The following is a 19,025-nucleotide window of genomic DNA, read 5'->3' on the forward strand; positions in this document are numbered from 1 at the left end:
CAGATATAAAGCCAGGCTGGTTGCTAAAGGCTATGCTCAGAAAAAGGGCATAGATTATGAGGAGACTTTTGCTCCTACATCCCGAATGACCACCATCCGATCAATAATTGCAATGGCTGCACATTTTGAGTGGAATGTTCATCAGTTGGACATCAAAACAGCCTTCTTAAATGGGGACTTGCTGGAAGAGGTGTATGTCAAACCACCTCCGGGTTTTGAAATTACAGCAAATGCACTTCAAGTCTGCAAGCTTAATAAAGCTTTATATGGGCTGAAACAGGCCCCTCGTGCATGGTATGCCAAGATACATGCCTTTTTGACCAGCAAGGGGCTGCACAATAGTCCTACTGAGAGCACCCTCTACATCAAGATGGATGGGGGGGAAATATTAGTCATCCTTCTTTATGTTGATGACTTACTGCTCACAGGGTCCAATGACGACAAAATTGCAGATTTCAAAACTGATTTGCAGACCCACTTTGATATGTCAGATTTGGGGCTGCTTCATTTTTATTTGGGGATCCAGTTCTCTCATGAGAGACGTGGCACTGTTATGTCTCAGTCCAAGTATGTTCAGAAACTTTTGGACAGATTTAACATGCAAGAGTGTAAGCCCATATCTACTCCTATGGAACCAGGGCTGAAACTCACAATGCATGATGCAGGAGAATCAGTTGATGCCACACTTTATAGTCAAGCTGTTGGATGCCTCATATATCTCTGCAATACTAGGCCTGATATTCAGTTTGCAGTATCTCAGGTGAGCAGGTATATGCACAGCCCTAAAACTATGCATTGGCAGGCAGTTAAGCGCATCTTCCGTTATTTGCAAGGCACCAAGTCTTTTGGCTTACTATTTCCCAGGGGGGGTGACTTGCAGATGCATGCCTACAGTGATTCAGATTGGGCTGGTGATTATGACACTAGGCAGTCCACTAGTGGCAATTGTTTCTTTTTGGGAAAATCTTGCATTTCATGGCTAAGCAAGAAACAATCTACAGTGGCTACCTCATCATGTGAAGCTGAGTACAGGGCAGCTTTCACAGCAACAGTGGAATGTGTCTGGCTGAGACGTTTATTTGCTGATCTTTATCTGTCTTTGGAGGGTCCTTCTCCAATTCTCACTGATAGTCAGAGTGCCATTGCAGTGGCAAAGAATCCAGTGTTTCATGCTCGCACGAAGCACATTGAGGTTCACTATCATTACGTCAGAGAGAAGTTACATGCAGGAGAGATCAGTATGATCTTTGTGTCCACACATGACAACGTTGCAGATATCTTCACCAAAGCACTACCACGTGAGAAGTTCGAGGCATTTCGCAGTGCCCTGAACTTATATCCATTTGGTGATTGATCAGCCTTGTACATGACATTGGCACTGCAGGGGGGTGTTGGAATTATATCTATAATTCAGCAGTGACCAATGTAATATAATAAGTTAGTTAGGGGCACTTTTCCCTCTTTTAGAGGTTTTTCCCCCTAACTGCAGTTAGTTCACTAACTATGGTTAGTGACTACTAAGGTTTTGTCACTATGACAAAACCTTATCTACACTACTTTGTGTTGTACTCTTTCACACACTCTATTGAGCAACTACAGCTTCTAAGCTTTTGACTCTCTCACTCTCTCTAGCTCTCACACTCTCTGGCTCTCATACTCTCTATTCCTTCACCTTCTAGGTGGCTTCTCCCCTTTTTTATTTTCCTCCTTTGCAGCATGAGTTTTTGTGCTTGTTCAGAGAAAGAAAATCTTGGAGGGGACCCTTGGTTTGGCCAGAGGGGTCTATGGAAGCACCCTCGAATCCCAGAGCTATTAAGGTCCTTCTTTCTCCAGCCGACAAGCAATAGGAACAACAAGCAGTTAAATTAGTAGACATTAAAACATTATTATTATGTTATACGCCAATGGTGTAGCATGTATTTGTATTTATGGTGGACACCGACCGATTTGTTATGGTGGTGGATCATCTGAGTCGATAGGACTAGTCGAGTTGGAGCCATTGCTTCAGACGGCATCGAATTTGGACATGTAATACTTATTCTATTAATAAAAGTGTGCACACACGTGTCTAGGTCCTAGGGGCAATAGGAAGGGAAGGGTGCATTAAGGTGCATTGAATGGTAGATGCATGGGTCATAGGCTAAGGGTAGGTGTAAATGGGAAGATGGAACTTGAGTGATCTCAAGGGACATTAATGAAAGGGTATCACCCTTTCATTGTGAATCTCACGTTGCATTCTCTCTACTACATTGCATTCATCCGTCATCTCTCTCTCACCTTGCATGTAGGTTGAAATAGAAACAAGTGCTCTCACGAGGGCGCTTTTTCCCATTGGAGGGCCAATCGGCATTCAAATTCTACATGCATTGCACACATTTGCATTTTTGAAAAGTGTGGTTCTTCACATTTGGTATCAGAGTGGTGACGATCCACGAGCGGGACGAGAAGAGGGCGACAATTGCGAATGACGGAAGTCGCAAGAGAAGTTGCAGAAGAGGATCACGACCGACCGATCTCCGAGGTTTTGAGACAAGGGATTTTTCTGAAAATTTCTGGTCTTGAACGGTGAACGGGGTGTCCTCATGAGGTGAATTTACACCCCAACCCCCCAACCCCCAATGTGAATGTACCCTTAAAATCCTTAAACCGTGAGGAAAAGGGATCCCCCGTTCTCCCCAACGGAAAGTCGGATCGGAATAAGATTTTAAGGGGGTGATCCACCCATCAAGTACCCCCTATAACATTATCTAGAGCTCCAATCCGCTCAAAACAAGTAGCCCAAACAGAGCATACCAGTTTACAGCAGAAATACAAGAAGAAAAGCTTGAAAGAGAAGGGAAAGGAGGTCATTTTAAGTGTCTTCTCAACACAAACGAAGCGGGAGTCGGATAAGTACCACCAACTCTATAACACTTGACTTTTGTTATAAAATAAACCTCTTTTTTTGAAATTACAGCAAGACATTTTCTCTCTTGTATTACTAAAAGGAAAGAATGGAAAGGGAAGGGACATATAACAATGAGCTTATTTCTTTTCCTCCATTACCCCAAGGAGAGAGAGAAAGAACACCTTCACCCCCTCTTGAAGAGGATGGATTAGGTGAGAGTTATACACATCTTGAGTATGATAACCCACAAGTAGATTTACAGCAGTCTCTCCTTCAAGAACCTCTTGATAGGGAGTTCTCCTTTTGTAATGAAAGAAGAAATGAGACCAGCCAAGAACAAGGTGATGAGTTCACGCCTTCAACTCAAAACCCAATACACATGGATTATAATCCAAGTGCAAGAGGAAGAGGGGAGACTCTTGTTGATAAGCTGATTTTCCAGCTTAGCAATATGATTGAGCAGTCCATTATGACAAGATTAGGGACTAAGAGGACTTTAAACTTCGGGGATGAAGAGTTGAGTACCCCTTCTAAGAGGTCCAAATTCCAACCGCGAGAGAGAATTGAGTTCCCCAAATATGATGGGGCAAGGGAGGCTGACAAAATCCTCAATTGGATTCATCATTTTGAGCTATACTTTGCCCATCAAGAGAAGACCGAGCAAGAGAAGCTTGCTCTTGCCACATTGCATCTGCAAAAGGATGCTCTAATGTGGTGGTCCTTGATGAAGAGAACCTGACCTTTCGTTGGGAGAGGTTTAGGCAGTTCGATAATGAGAGTAATGCAGATTTTACAGCCAGATTTTGGAAACTCTCTCTAGAGTTACCCAAAAAGAGTGAGGAAGATAGGAGAAAGAAGTATTTAGCAGCCTTAAGCCCAAAAGTAAGGTACGAGGTTGAGATGTTTAACCCGACCACGCTTAAGGACCTCACTAAGCTGGCTGAAATAGCCGAGAGGAAATTGAATCCACGTAAACCCTTCAACAAAGGAAATGAGAAAGCTATTGTACAAAATGTTAACAACCAATCACGTCCTAGATGGATACCATTTCCGTATTCATAAGAGGATTCTGAGCATGAAGAGATACTGAAGAGGCACTGCTGTGGTACTTCTGCATTTTGAATATTCAGCATCAAGAGAAACCAGAACTTGAAGATGAGATTTAAGTTCGGATTCAGAAGAGATCGTGTACTACCAAGAGAAGATTATTTGCAGATTATGAAGAGGAGATGCAAATGCAGAAGTAAAGAGAAGCGTACGCAAGAGAAAGAGACAAGAGAGGATCCAGAAGAGGACTTCTACCCATTCAAGCACCCATTCAAGCAGGAGAGAGTGTCATGACAAGAGAAATCACTAATCTGTGATTAGTAGACATTAAAACATTATTATTATGTTATACACCAATGGTGTAACATGTATTTGTATTTATGATGGACACCGACCGATTTGTTATGGCGGTGGATCATCTGAGTAGATAGGACTAGTCGAGCTCGAGCCACTGCTTCAGACGGCATCAAATTTGGACATGTGATACTTATTCTATTAATAAAAATGTGCACACACGTGTCTAGGTCCTAGGGGCAATAGGAAGGGAAGGGTGCATTAAGGTGCATTGAATAGTAGATGCATGGGTCATAGGCTAAGGGTAGGTGTAAATGGGAAGATGGAACTTGAGTGATCTCAAGAGACATTAATGAAAGGGTATCACCCTTTCATTGTGAATCTCACGTTGCATTCTCTCTACCACCTTGCATGTAGGATGAAATAGAAACAAGTACTCTCACGAGGGCTCTTTTCCCCATTGGAGGCCCAATCGGCATTCAAATTCTGCATGCATTGCACACATTTGCATTTGAATTCAGCTTATGTTCAACCATTCTATACATGCCTAAGAAAATTAAAGAAAAAAATATGCACAATCTAAGATTGTGCGTATTTTTTTCATTATTTTTCTTGGATTGTACCTCTTGCTCTCTATTCTCTGTTCGCATCTCCTGCTGCACTTTGACATAGTATCAGATTTTCAGACTACCTTTGAAATATTATGGCCGCTCTTTGCATTCGCAATTTTCTATTGTCTCAGTTTGCATGTCCACTCTCTAACTCTGTTCACAAATTTGGCTGCATTTTGATATGGTATGAGAGCTTCGTGCTAACTCTCAGATATTTTCGCCTCTCTTTGCATTTGCATTTTTATTCTGTTGCACTTTGGCATTGTATCAGAGCTTTAGACGGCGGATGTTGGGGTAAAGGCACTGGCCACCCTATGTAAATAGTACTTTATGTTGTACTTTAGTGTAGGACACTTAAGTAAGCTAAGTACACATTTGTACTTAGCTGTACTTAAGGGTTACTACCATAATATAAAAGTGTGTGCTTGGGGAGGTACCACTCACTCATTGTGATTATCCCCACAAGTGTGTGTGTGCAGTGAGTCTCCTCACTCCCGACTCTATCTCCCTCTCTCCATCTATCTATCAACTGGTATCAGAGCCAACGGGCTCTCTCCCTTCCTCTCATCCTCACGGGCATTGCGGGTTCTCTCTCGCTCAGCCAACGGGCTGGAACAGGGACGCATTGCGGGCTTTCTCTCTCTCTCAGCCAACGGGCTGGAACAGGGAGCTCACTCTCTCTCATTGCGATGGCAAAGGGACGTGAGCTGTGAGCGAGCATTGTGTGGCTGCAAGCAAGCGGGAGTGGCTGCAAGCAAGTGGGAGCGGCTGCAAGCAAGCGGGAGCGGCTGCAAGCAAAGCGGGATAGCTGCAAGCGAGGCCGCGCGCAGACGCGCGACGACAAGCAGGTCGGCCGACAGGGCCGACACATACGCGCGACGACCAGCAAGTCGGCGCCGACGCAGCGCGTGACGACCAGCAGGTCGGCCGACATAGGCCCTCCTCCTTCTCCGCCCCGCGTGCCCCTCGACCTCTTCTACGCTGTTTTTTCGACAGAAATAGCAGCATAGGCTGCATTCAGCGCGTGTCTCCCCGTGGCTGCTCTCTGATAAAGAAAGCTCCACATACGTGTGGTTCTACGAACTCTCCGGGCAGCGTGCACGAAAAACGAGAAGGCACATCGCCGTACCAGCTCTTCCCCTTTCTCTTCAGCCTCTTTTTTCGTGACAAACGAACATCAGCAACGGCTGCACTCATCTCCGTACAAGTACAGCCAATAGGCAGGGTACCGTGCAAAGGTACGCAGGGTAAGAGTGCTGTACTTTCTTGCACTTCGACAGCACATTTTTTTTATTTTTTTGTGCTTTCCCGCACGTCGAGGAGGATCTTTGAGTCTCACTGGGCTCATACATTGAGGAGAAATTCTTTACTGTTTATTCGTTGTCCACGGGACAGCACTGTTTTTCGCCATTGGCATATGAGCCAGGTGTTCTACTTGGGGCAGGGCTTACACTCGCACTGAGGCATTATGCCGCAAACAGTGTTGAGACAGGTCTTATCACTTGGCTAGTGATTGTACACAGTGTTGGCACTGGGTATATGCATGGTCAGATCTGTTTAGACACATGCAGTGTATGCCATTGGATGCAGGTCAAACCACATGCAGTCACATGCCTTGTGAGCAGTATCAGTTGATGCCATTTACTGTGTTAATGCACGGAATGTGCCGTCAATTCAAGGGGCTTTTGATGCTATTATGCGTGGGACAAATGCTTTAGTTTGTTGCTGAAAGTACATCCACATTTGGTACAGATTTGGTCGATTTTGACCAAGTTTGACTTTCGTCAAATTTGGGGCTTTTGTTGCCTGACCGGCAATCTGTCAAGTGGAAGCACTCTACATGCATCAGACTATCTCGTGGAGCACTACTATGCTTTGAAAGTGCAAATTTGACTTACAGTGTTTGGTCAAAGGTCAATCTTTTCCAGATTGGATGTCAAATCTCTGATTTTCTTCATGCATTCAAAGGGCTTTTGAGCCACCTCACTTCCAAACTGTAAATTCAGTTGGGGGGGAAGTTTCTGAAGCATATGGAGGAATTTTCATCAAAAAATCAGAGATTTACAGTTTCTTTTTTTGACAGTCCGGGACTGTCAAACATCAGGTTTGACCATCTTTTGACTATTAAAAAGTCAAAAAGTACTGCTGTTTTTTATTATATCAGTTCTGGGATTTTTCTGGAGCGATTTGACGCAGCCGTACCGCACTTTCGCCAGCGAAAAAGACAGGAACAGTTTGCTGTACTGTTTCTGCAGCAAGTGGGAGAAAAATATTCAGTTGGTTTTGTGCCACTGAAACAGTACCAAATTCACTTTTGATCGTACTTCCGCTGCGGGGAAATTTTCTTGGAGTGACTAGTGCTTAATTGCACGACTACAGGGAGTCAGGCGGTTCCATTGAGGAACAAACTCTACTTTCTTTACCATGAGTTCCGGCAGCGACGTGTCGTCCTTGTTCCAGATAAAGAAGCTCGAAGGAGCTAAAAACTACGACATATGGAGGACACAATGCTACAATGTGTTGATGCAGAAGGACCAGTACAAGCCTATAAAGGAGAAGGGTGTTAAGCCCTCCAACGTTACTGATGAGCAGTGGGAGAAGATGGACAACTTGGCCATGTCGACCATCATGCTTACAGTTGTTGATTCACTGGTTGTAGGCATCAGGGATGAACCTACTGCGTGGAAGATGTGGAAACGTCTTGAGGATACTTATGCCAAGAAAAGTGCCACGGGAAAAGCTTACTGGCTGAAAAAGCTTGTTGGTCTTCAAATGAAGGAGGGGACACCTATGTCCACTCATATTATTGAGTTTAACAGCATATTCAGCCAGGTGATCAACCAGGGGTTGAAGCTTGATGATGAGCTGAAAGCTACACTCATCCTATGTTCTCTACCTGAGTCATGGGACACATTCAAGACTTCTACCAGCAACTCAAATGCCATTCTGTTATTTGCAGATGTGGAGAGTGCTCTTCTACAGGAAGAGATGAATAGAAAGAACAATGCTGTTGGGAAGTCGAATGCTTTGAATGCACGCAGCAGGTCCAAGACACGTGGAAACTACAAAGAAAGAGAGAGGAGCAAGTCCCGCTCTAAAAGTGATCTTGTATGCAACTATTGCGGCAAAAAGGGACATATTGAGAAAAAGTGTTTTCAAAAGAAGAACGACCTGAGAGCCAAAGAAGGCAAGACTCAAGGCAAGTCTAAGGGCAAGGAAAAAGAGGAGCTGCATGTTACTTATGTTAGTGACAGTGACAGTGGACGTGAGATATGTTTCACCTCTTCACTGGAGGCTCATACACTTCATGCTGGTGATTTCCTGGATTATAGATTCAGGTGCTTCCTTTCATGTTACACCCTACAGAGATCTGTTTGTCAGATATGCAGGAGGGCAGAAGGGAGTTGTCTTTCTTGGTGATAACCATGCATGTTCGATCATTGGCATAGGTGATGTCAGGCTTGTTCTTGAAAATGGCCAACAGTTAATGCTCAAAGGAGTCAGGCATGTCCCTGAAGTGAAGAAGAACTTGATTTCCACAGGTTTATTGGATGACGATGGTTATCAGACCACCTTTGGCATTCAGAAATGGAAAATCAGCAAAGGGGCAATGGCTATTGCCAGGGGTCCTAAGGTTGATACTTTGTATTCACTTCATGCTGGACATTGCCCGCATTCCGATGTAAATGCCGCCGAGCTGCCAAAGATTTCATTGTGGCATAGCCGGCTTGGCCATATGAGTATTAAGGGAATGGAGCAATTGGCTCATTTTGGTTACTTGCCGAGTCTAAAATTTTCAGATTTAAAGAAATGTGAATTTTGTCTCTACGGTCGTCAAGTACAAATACCTCATAAGAGAAGGTCAGATCAGAAATTACAGCTCTTGGAGCTTGTACATACAGATGTGTGTGAGATGCCTACACTCTCTTTAGGAGGTTCTAAGTACATACTGTCATTCATAGATGACGCCACCCGCAAAGTGTGGGTTTACACTCTCAAAAAGAAGAGTGATACGTTCAAGGCTTTCACTAAGTTTGTTGCAATGGTCGAAAATGAGACAGGCAATAAACTGAAAGCTTTACGATCTGACAATGGTGGAGAGTATTTGTCCAAAGAGTTTCAAGAATTCTGTGAGGCAAAAGGTATTCAAAGGGTGTTGTCTGCACCATATGATCCTCCACAGAATGGTACCGCTGAAAAAATGTTCAGGACCATTCAAGAGAAAGTCAGATCCATGTTGTCACATGCTGCACTGCCCCACACATTTTGGGCTGAAGCTGTAAAGACAGCTGTGCACCTTATTAATAGGTCACCAAACGAGAGACTATGTGGCGGCGTGCCTGAACAGGCATGGACGGGTAAGCCTCCGTCTTACAAACACCTACGGGTCTTTGGTTGTGTCGCGTATGTGCATGTACGCAGGGAAGACAGAACTAAACTGGATCCAAAGTCTCTTAAATGCATATTCCTAGGTTACGGTGACAAAGGTGAGATGGGCTACAGGATTTGGGATCCCAAGAACAGAAAGCTTATACGCAGCAATGATGTCGTGTTTGATGAAACCATCATGTTCAAGGAACCTGTTGTACAGCAGGGACCTTTAAAAGTAACTATTGATGATGACAGGCATCATGGGCAACACGAACAGGCTGTAAATCAGCCACAACAGCAGCATAACCAGCCATTAAATGATGCTGCAGCAGGTCCTAATGGACAGCCAGGTATGGCAGAAGACATCCCAATGGATGAGGCACAGTTAGGTGATCTTCCTGACATGCAAATGCAGCCAGGAAACATGGGACAGCCACCTTATCTGGGTGATGAACAGGCTGGACAGCCAGCTCAAGACGATGGTCATTGGGTTAGAAGGTCAACCAGACCGACGCGGCAGCCAGAAAGATTTGTTCCAGGCATTGATTATTTGATGCTCACTGATTGTGGAGAGCCTTCATGCTACAGAGAGGCTAGGTAGAGGGCAGACAAGGTTCAATGGGATCTTGCTATGAAGGCTGAAATGGACAGCCTTCACAAGAATGGCACTTGGGAATTGGTATCCTTGCCTACTGGTAAGAAGGTACTGCCATGCAAATGGGTTTATCGACTTAAGGTCACACCTGGTGAAAAGCCAAGGCATAAAGCCAGACTGGTTGCCAAGGGGTTCAAGCAGGAATATGGTGTTGACTTTGATGAGATATTCTCTCCTGTCGTTAAGATGACAACACTCAGAACTGTATTAGCATTGGTTGCACATGCAGATATGGACTTGGTCCAAATGGATGTCAAGACGGCATTTCTTCATGGTGATTTACATGAAGAGATTTTTATGCAGCAGCCAGAAGGTTTTACAGTGAAGGGAAAAGAGAAGCTTGTGTGCAGACTGAAGAAAAGTCTTTATGGTCTTAAGCAGGCACCCAGAGAATGGTATCATAAGTTTGATACATTCATGCGAATCCAAGGTTATAGGAGAAGTGACATTGATCACTGCTTGTATACCAAGAAAGCTTCAGATGGCAGTTTACTGATCCTCATTTTGTATGTGAATGATATGTTGATTGCTGGAAAATCTCATAAGGAGATCAATGCCTTGAAGAAAAGATTGCACCAAACCTTTGATATGAAGGATCTTGGTGATGCCAACCATATACTGGGCATGCGGATACTTCGGGATAGGGAAAAGCGGTTGCTATACTTGTCTCAGAAGCAATACATTGGCAAGGTCTTGCAGAGATTTCACATGGAAGGGGGGAAGAGTATTGGTACTCCATTGCCTCCTTATGTGAAAATCAGTGCTTTGGACAGCCCTCAGACAGATGCTGAGAGAGCTGAGATGTCAAAGATCCCGTATGCATCAGCGTGTGGCAGTCTCATGTATGCTATGGTTGCAACCAGGCCCGATATTGCGTTTGCAATGGGAGTGGTTAGTAGATACATGGCAAACCCCGGCAAGAAGCATTGGAATGCAGTGAAAGGTGTCATGCGATACCTGAAGGGTACACAAGATTTGTGTATATGTTTCGGCAGTCAAGATGCAAAAGTGCAAGGTTATACAGACTCTGATTATGCCGGTCACCCTGATACCCGGAAGTCTACTACCGGATATGTTTTCACTTTCACTGGAGGTGCAGTGTCGTGGGTATCTAGAATGCAGCAATGCATTGCTTTGTCTACCACAGAAGCTGAATATATTGCAGCCACTGAGGCATGCAAGGAGGCTATATGGCTATCTCGGTTAGTGGCAGATTTGGGTTATCCATTGGAGATTCCATTGTTGCATTGTGACAATCAGAGTGCCATACAGTTGGCACGCAATCCTGTCTTTCATGCAAAGACGAAGCACATAGATGTGAAATATCACTTCATCAGGGAGGTGCTTGAGAACAAGCAAATTCAGCTTGTTAAGGTGCAAACAGATGACAATCCGGCAGATCTGTTAACCAAAGGGTTAGCTGCAGAGAGGTTTGCACACTGCAGATCTCTTATGGGTATTGGTTGAGGCCAATATTCTTTCTCTCCTTGAGGGCACACTGCCTTTAAGTGGGAGGTTGTTGGGGTAAAGGCACTGGCCACCCTATGTAAATAGTACTTTATGTTGTACTTTAGTGTAGGACACTTAAGTAAGCTAAGTACACATTTGTACTTAGCTGTACTTAAGGGTTACTACCATAATATAAAAGTGTGTGCTTGGGGAGGTACCACTCACTCATTGTGATTATCCCCACAAGTGTGTGTGTGCAGTGAGTCTCCTCACTCCCGACTCTATCTCCCTCTCTCCATCTATCTATCAGCGGATTCTAAGATATCACTACCGCTCTTTGCAGTCGCATATTTCTACTATTGCAATTCACATATCTGCTCTCTATTCTATGTTCGCATATTCCACTGCAGTTTGACACAGTAACAGAGCTTGAGGCTGACTCTAAAATACTTTTGCCACGAACGTCCCACCCACCCTTATTTTTTCCGCGCATATAGATGAATCAAGGAACATGCCCAAACTCATCCTCTAAACATACAACACATAGTGCAGTTTCAATTTCATGAAAGTCACTCTGAGGTTGAAAACCATAACCCTTATTTTTTCCACGCATGTCTCACCCACCCTTAAGCATCATGCATGGATGAAAGCATCACCCATGTCTTGGTCTTTCGATGCTGTGGTAACTGTCAAAGCCCAAGTTTGTGCAAAGTCCTGGGCAAACGGAAGTTGTTGATTTCTAGAGGCATGGACAGATCGGGCAGAAGGAGAACTGAAGGCGTGGACAAACTAGGAAGAAGGTTATGCATTGTAGAAGGTGTATTGCAAGTGTGAACAGCAAGGGGGTCGAAGACTTGTTAAAGAAGGCCATGCTGTAGTAGCTCCTTCTCTCTTTCTTCTTTCCCATCCAATCTCCCTTCTCTTCTTTCCCACCCACTGTTAGATTCTCACTGTGCCCACCTGTGAGCCCTTGATTTGAGGGGACAAGGGGCAATGAGAGGAAGGAGGGCTGGGAGAGAGACTCAGGCGAGAACTAGAGGGAGAATAGCATAACAGATATAGGCGACCAGCACACGGGCTGGTCGCAGCCTGCAACAGCAGGTAAAAGGGGGCTTTAGGCCTCACAGGGAGGATCCTGCAGCAGCGCAGACTGGCTGCCCAGGGCACCCTTATACAGGGGCTTGTAGCAGGTGTCATGTGCACGGATTGGTATCTGACATGTACTAGGTACACAGAACTAGCTCAGGTTAGCCTGGGGAGGCTTAGAGCTAGGCAGGCTTGATTCTCGGGTTGAGTGGCAAGGGTACGAACTATTTATAGGTCTTCGCTATTTTTGGCGCCGGGGCCCGAGTCTATAAAAGAGGCCCAGGGGGTTCAATTCTCAGTGTGCAGTTGGGAGCAAGTCTCGTTCCCAGGTGCTAGGTCTGATCCTGGATTGAGTCGCGGACGCGCGCCTGCATGTTAGCGTAGCCCAAGGCCCACTGGCAGATCCAGGGCTTCACAGCGCCACCTGGTGGTATGGGGCACCAGGCTGGTTTGGATCTGATTGGGAGTTCGTGCCAGTAGCTCAGCTCGTGGCTCGGAGGGGACATCTTCTGATTCGGGATCACATCCCGTAGATGTCACGGTTGGGTGGTGAGCAGCCTGCTCAGTTCTGATGTTGTGTGTGGTTGTTTTGCAGATCAGGTGTTTCAGGAGTGCTGGGATGTGTCAGTTGGTATCAGAGCCAACTCCTGAGGTAGGAACTTCTGATGCGAGAACTTTTGACGAGTTTTCCTTCCAGGTATGCCCTAAATTTCGAAATCTGTTGCTGCGTTTTTGCTGGCTACCTGGGATAGAAGGGGTGGAGACATATCTGGAAAAGAAAGAAGAATAGGAGAGAGAGAAAATCGAGATCCCTGAAGGCCTGTGAGAGAAGTCTAGAGGAAGGGGAGAGAGAGCAGAAAAGCAGGAGAGAGGGGCAGAAAAGAGCAGCAAGGGAGGCGTGGAAGTGGCGCCTGTAATGGTACGGAGTAGGCAGGGGCAAAGAGAGGCTTGTCAGCCTGCGCAATAGGCTGAGTACAGCCTGCGCAATAGGCTGTGTACAGCCTGCGCAACAGGCTGCGAACAGCCTGCGCATAGGGCTGCGTGCAGCCTGCGCAGGGGGTGCTTTTTTCGAAAAAGCACCCCTCCAAAGCTAGAGGGGCTTGGCCTTTTTTGGAAGCTCAGCTTCCAAATAAGGCTGCCCTGCACCCTATATAGGTGGGGGCAGGGTACCAGCCTACTCACAAGTCAGCCTACAGATTCGAGGCAGCACCTCGATTTCAGCGCCAGTCTGCCCCATCCCACTTTGCCTGCGCCAGCGCTGCTCTGCATCGAGCAGACTGCAGCACTCGTACCTTGCCTGCGTCAGCCTGCGCAGCCATCGAAGGCTCTGCATCAGCACCATACGGACTGTACGGAATCTCTGCGTCAGCCCTGCACCTGCTGCTGCGTACCCCGACTGCGCACCTGTACCTGCAGACCGTACGGACGCCGTACAGCTACGTCAGCACTGTACGGCCTCCGTCAGCATCTGTACGGCCTGCGTCAGCAGCCGTACAGCCACGTCAGCAGACCGTACAGCTATTCCAGCAGCACGCGCATCCGGTTGCGGGTTCGGAGAGGTCTCAAGATTCGTGGGCTTCCAATTCGCCAGAGTCCAGCATCTCCTTCCGTCAGCATCATTCGGGACGGTTTTCTTCTGCTCCATCCTCCTTTGTGCTTTGTTGCAGTCAGTTATTTCTCTCAGTTTGTATTCAAATCAGATTTCAACCATGTCTGATGCTCAAAATCCCGAGTTCACCATGGGAGAGCAGGACTTGGATTACACTCCTGTGGGAGAGGAGGATCAGGGTCTCTATGACGACCTGATAACTAAAAAAGCCTTCAGTGAATTTACGACTGCTCTTGATGGCAAATTCGAGCAGGTCAATGCTAATCAATCGGGGTTGACACAGCAACTCCAGGGGATACAAGCAACTCTCACTCTTCTGGCTAGCACTGTACAGGCACTCACGCATGTGGATGCCATGGCTTCAGTGCTAGGCCCAAATATAACTCCAGATCCTTTTCCAGGTGACCAAAAGTCAAGAACAAAGGAGGTAGTTGACACTTGGTTGCACAAGTGGCAGGTACACTTCCAATTCCACCCCTATCCAGATGAGAAAAAGATTCAGCTTGCAGCAGGGTTTATGTCAGGTAAAGCCTTGCTATGGTGGAAAGAACTCCAGCCTAAGCCTGATACTTGGACAGATTTTGAGGGCATCTTCAGGAAGGAGTTCCTGAAGAAGGAGGATGACTACGATATCGTTGGCAAGCTCAAGGCCCTCGATATGTCAAAATTAAACTTGACCTTTGAAGTTTATCTTCAAAGATTTAGGGATCTGCAAACCAGGGCCACTAAAATGGATCCAGTAACCTTGTTAGGTTTCTTCGTGGATGGTTTGCCAGACTCCTACAAGTTGCAGATAAAGAACAACAAGTGCACAACGTTGCAGGAGGCCATGACATATGCACGCATATATGATGATACCATGGCCGGTACCAAGGCAACCACAGTTACCGATACGAGTGGAAAGAACAAACGCAAGTTCTTTCAGCATACGACTGGTATGGCGGAGACGAAATCTACGGACAACGCCTCCAGGAAAAGCTTAACTCTAGCAAAGAATGGTAAGGCCCGTTTCCTTCGCACTCTCAGGCTCAAGAAAGAAGGCTGATGCTTCTTTTACGAGGAGCGGGGCCACACAAAGAATGAGTGTCCTAAGCGGAAGAACCAAAAGTTGGTGCTAGGACCTTAAGTCGAGTTAAGTTTGTAAATGCTTTGTCATTTACGGAAATATCCTCAGACCTATTTCAATCCTTGAGAGGGCTATACGCAACTGATAGTCATTTCAGTTCTTATTGGCAGAGAGTCCAGGATGGGAGCTCCATGGTTGACCAGGACTCAGGGATTATGCCACCTAGGATACAGGCGGCGGGAGGTCAGTGGATGATTAGGAACGGCTTGCTGTTCCGGAATGAAAAGATTTGTGTGCCTGATGTTCTGGACCTTAAATCCAAGATTCTCTGGGAGTGTCATGATGCTCCTAGTGCGGGACATCCAGGTATACATAGGACTCTGTCTCTTGTGAAGCATACCTTTTATTGGCCTAAGATGCGTGCATTTATAGAGAACTATGTAGTAGGTTGCCGGGTTTCTCAGGTTACTAAGGCTGAACGCCTTAGAAGCGCGGGCTTATTACAACCTTTACAGATTCCAGGTAATAAATGGGAAAGTATTTCCATGGATTTTATTACTGGTTTGCCTCGAACGCGCAAGGGTCATGACTCTATTTGGGTCATCGTCGACCGTTTGACAAAAATGGCTAGATTCTTACCTACAAGAACAACTATATCAGCTGTTCAGCTGGCTCACGAGTTTGTGGACCACTTGTTCAAGCTGTATGGTTTGCCATCTGACATAGTCAGTGACAAGGACTCAAAGTTTACAAGTAACTTTTGGACACTTGTATTTGAGAAGTTGGAAACTACTCTAAGTATGAGTTCCTCGGATCATGCACAATCCGATGGCAATACAGAAAAGGTCAACCAGTTGATTGAAGACATGCTTCGGGCATATGTATCTAAGAGACAGTCTTCATGGGAAGATTATCTACCCATGATTGAATTTGCTTACAACAGTGCAAAGCATTCTAGTACTCGTTACAGTCCTTTTATGCTTATGTACGGGTTTCAACCTAAGTCACCAGTTATGGTTGGATTAAAAGGGATTCAAAATGATGCTGCTAAGAATTTCTTACTAGATATGCAGGAAATGTTGCAGTTTGCCAAGGAGTCTATTAGAAGTGCCCAAGATCGGGACAGATTTTATGCTAATAGACATCGTTCACCCAGAGAGTTCTCTGAAGGAACGATGGTATATTTGAGAATTCCTAAGGAATCCAAGAGCCTAAGTACTGGTTTGGTTCCAAAATTATCCCCCAGATACTGTGGTCCTTTCAAGGTCATTAAAAGAATTGGACCAGTTGCATATCGACTAGAATTGCCTCCTGATGTTAAAGTACATCCAATCTTTCATGTCAGTAGACTGAAAGAAGTATTGGGTGCAGATGATCAACTTGTTTCTCCTCATGAGATTATAGAAGTTACAGATTTGACTTTTATTCCTCACGAACCTGAATCTATTCTTGAATTTCGTGAAAGACAGATTCGTAATCGTACTATCACGGAATACAAGATCAGGTGGAAGGATCGTGTTGAGGAGGATGCAACATGGGAGACATTACAAAACCTCCAACGAACATTTCCAGATTTCTTAGCGAACTCAGGAGTGAGTTCTTAGAGGAGGGGGAGTATGTCATGTGCACGGATTGGTATCTGACGTGTACTAGGTACACAGAACTAGCTCAGGTTAGCCTGGGGAGGCTTAGAGCTAGGCAGGCTTGATTCTCGGGTTGAGTGGCAAGGGTACGAACTATTTATAGGTCTTCGCTATTTTTGGCCGGGGCCCGAGTCTATAAAAGAGGCCCAGGGGGTTCAGTTCTCAGTGTGCAGTTGGGAGCAAGTCTCGTTCCCAGGTGCTAGGTCTGATCCTGGATTGAGTCGCGGACGCGCGCCTGCATCTTAGCGTAGCCCAAGGCCCAGTGGCAGATCCAGGGCTTCACAGCGCCACCTGGTGGTATGGGACACCAGGCTGGTTTGGATCTGATTGGGAGTTCATGCCAGTAGCTCAGCTCGTGGCTCGGAGGGGACATCTTCTGATTCGGGATCACATCCCGTAGATGTCACGGTTGGGTGGTGAGCAGCCTGCTCAGTTCTGATGTTGTGTGTGGTTGTTTTGCAGATCAGGGGTTTCAGGAGTGCTGGGATGTGTCAGCAGGCCAAGTCGGCCCAACCAGGGCCACCGACCAGCGCCAACCCTGGTCGGTTTAATGGGGCCCATATGGTCGGCCACCAGACAGGGTACCGACCCTGCTGGTCGGTCATCTGAAGGGGCCTTGGCAGTGCCTATAAAAGGCCCACTTCTCCATCCAGCCCAGCATCCAGTGCGATACTGAAAGCCCTTCTCCAAGGCTGTGTTTAGCACTCAGATCTGGTGCAGTTTGTGAGAGAGAGTCCATCAGTTTTCTCCAGCACTCTGCTGTGTTTTGTATTGCTCCCTTGGAGCCATTTTCTGCCCACCATCCGGTGGATGAATATACTCTCTCTCTCTCCGTCTATGTTTATTTCTGAGTGTGTGTTTGTTGCATCTGTGATCATCTATCTGAGTTGAGTGTATGAGAGTTGGAGAGATCTTGGGTGGAGGATTGAGTGATTCATTCCCTCTTCATTTTTAACATGGTATCAGAGCCATAGGCTCTCAACTCTTCTTCATCAAAGCACTCTCTAAAGGAAGGAGTCCCTTGGCAGAAAGGCGATTCTGTTTTTTTCAGCTCAAGCTAGCACGGGAGGTCAGTACATCTTTTGTTGCTTCAGTTTTTTCAGTTTGCTATTCACCGAGATGGATCAGCGTTCAGAAGCCTCTACACCCACTACTCGTCCTTCCTACTTCTCCAGTCATCTTCCTTCTTCATTCATTCCCAATTTTGGTGAAGCTGGAAAGCTCGATGGGACAAACTATCCAATCTGGAAAGTCAAGATCCGAAGCCATCTGGTGGCACGGAAACTGTGGAAGATAGTGATTGGGACCGAGGAGAAGCCAGAGGACATTGTGGACAAAAGAGGTGAGGTTCTATTTGAAGCAGATGCGGATGAACTCAGTGCATGGGAGGAGATGGATGCTCAAGCCTTAGCAATGCTAATCGGCACAACAGTAGATGCTGTGAGCCCTCATATCCAGTTGGCACAGACGTCTTCAAAGGCGTGGGCCATACTGAAGGAGCTGTATGAAACCGACAATACAGCCTGTATCATTACTCTTCAGCATCAACTTTATAATCTTGATATGAACGAGAGTGATAGTGTGCATGACCATCTAACAAAGGTGAAAGTCGTGCGGGACCAGCTCGCAGCGGTTGGTCAGAAGGTGGACTCAGGCCAGTTGGCGTTGCTCACACTCCACAAGTTGCCACGGCAACGGACTAAGCCAATCACCTTTGAGGAGCTTGGCCCACTCCTGCTTCAGGAGGAGGCTTTTACGCAAACTGACGAGAAGGCATTAGTGGCCAAAGACAAGCCTAGAAAAGGCAAGTCAAAGGAGTTCAAGAAGTCAGAGGACGCTGACCAAAAGAAGAAAATGAAGTGCTTTTACTGTGAAAAGCTTGGCCACTCCGCCAAAGAATGCCGAAAGAAGAAGGCAGATCAGAAGTGGAAGAGAGAAGCCAGGATCAAAGAAGAGCCTAAGAATGATTCTGCCAATGTGACGACAGAACAATTGTTTTTAATCAGTGAACATTGTTCAACGTATGCTGTCAGTGAAGGAAAAGAGGGTTGGTATGTTGACAGCAGAGCTTCAAAGCACATGTCTAACGGAAAGACTTGGTTCAAAACCATGGAAAGTACACACCCGGATTCCAAAGTTTCCGTCGGGGATAGCCGGACATGTCCTGTGAAGGGCATTGGTAGCATTCCTTTCATTACGACCGTGGGTGAGAAGAAGAATATCTCTGGAGTACTTTATGTACCCAAAATTTGCAAGAACTTACTGTCTGTAAGTCAGATGGACAAGAACAACATGTCAGTTCTCTTT

General features: G+C 46.0%; 1 protein-coding gene across 3 annotated transcripts in view; it reads right to left on the bottom strand.

Annotated features, from left to right (window-relative positions):
- Positions 1-19,025, bottom strand: part of LOC147904390 (Phosphoglycerate mutase family protein) — a 76,591-nt gene that overhangs the window by 50,355 nt on the left and 7,211 nt on the right. The gene's annotated exons all lie outside the window — the stretch shown is intronic.

This window comes from Dipteris shenzhenensis, chromosome 2 (genome assembly GCF_047967505.1).
Source record: "Dipteris shenzhenensis isolate YYH24624 ecotype China chromosome 2, Dip_SZ_1.0, whole genome shotgun sequence".
Lineage (NCBI taxonomy): Eukaryota > Viridiplantae > Streptophyta > Polypodiopsida > Gleicheniales > Dipteridaceae > Dipteris > Dipteris shenzhenensis.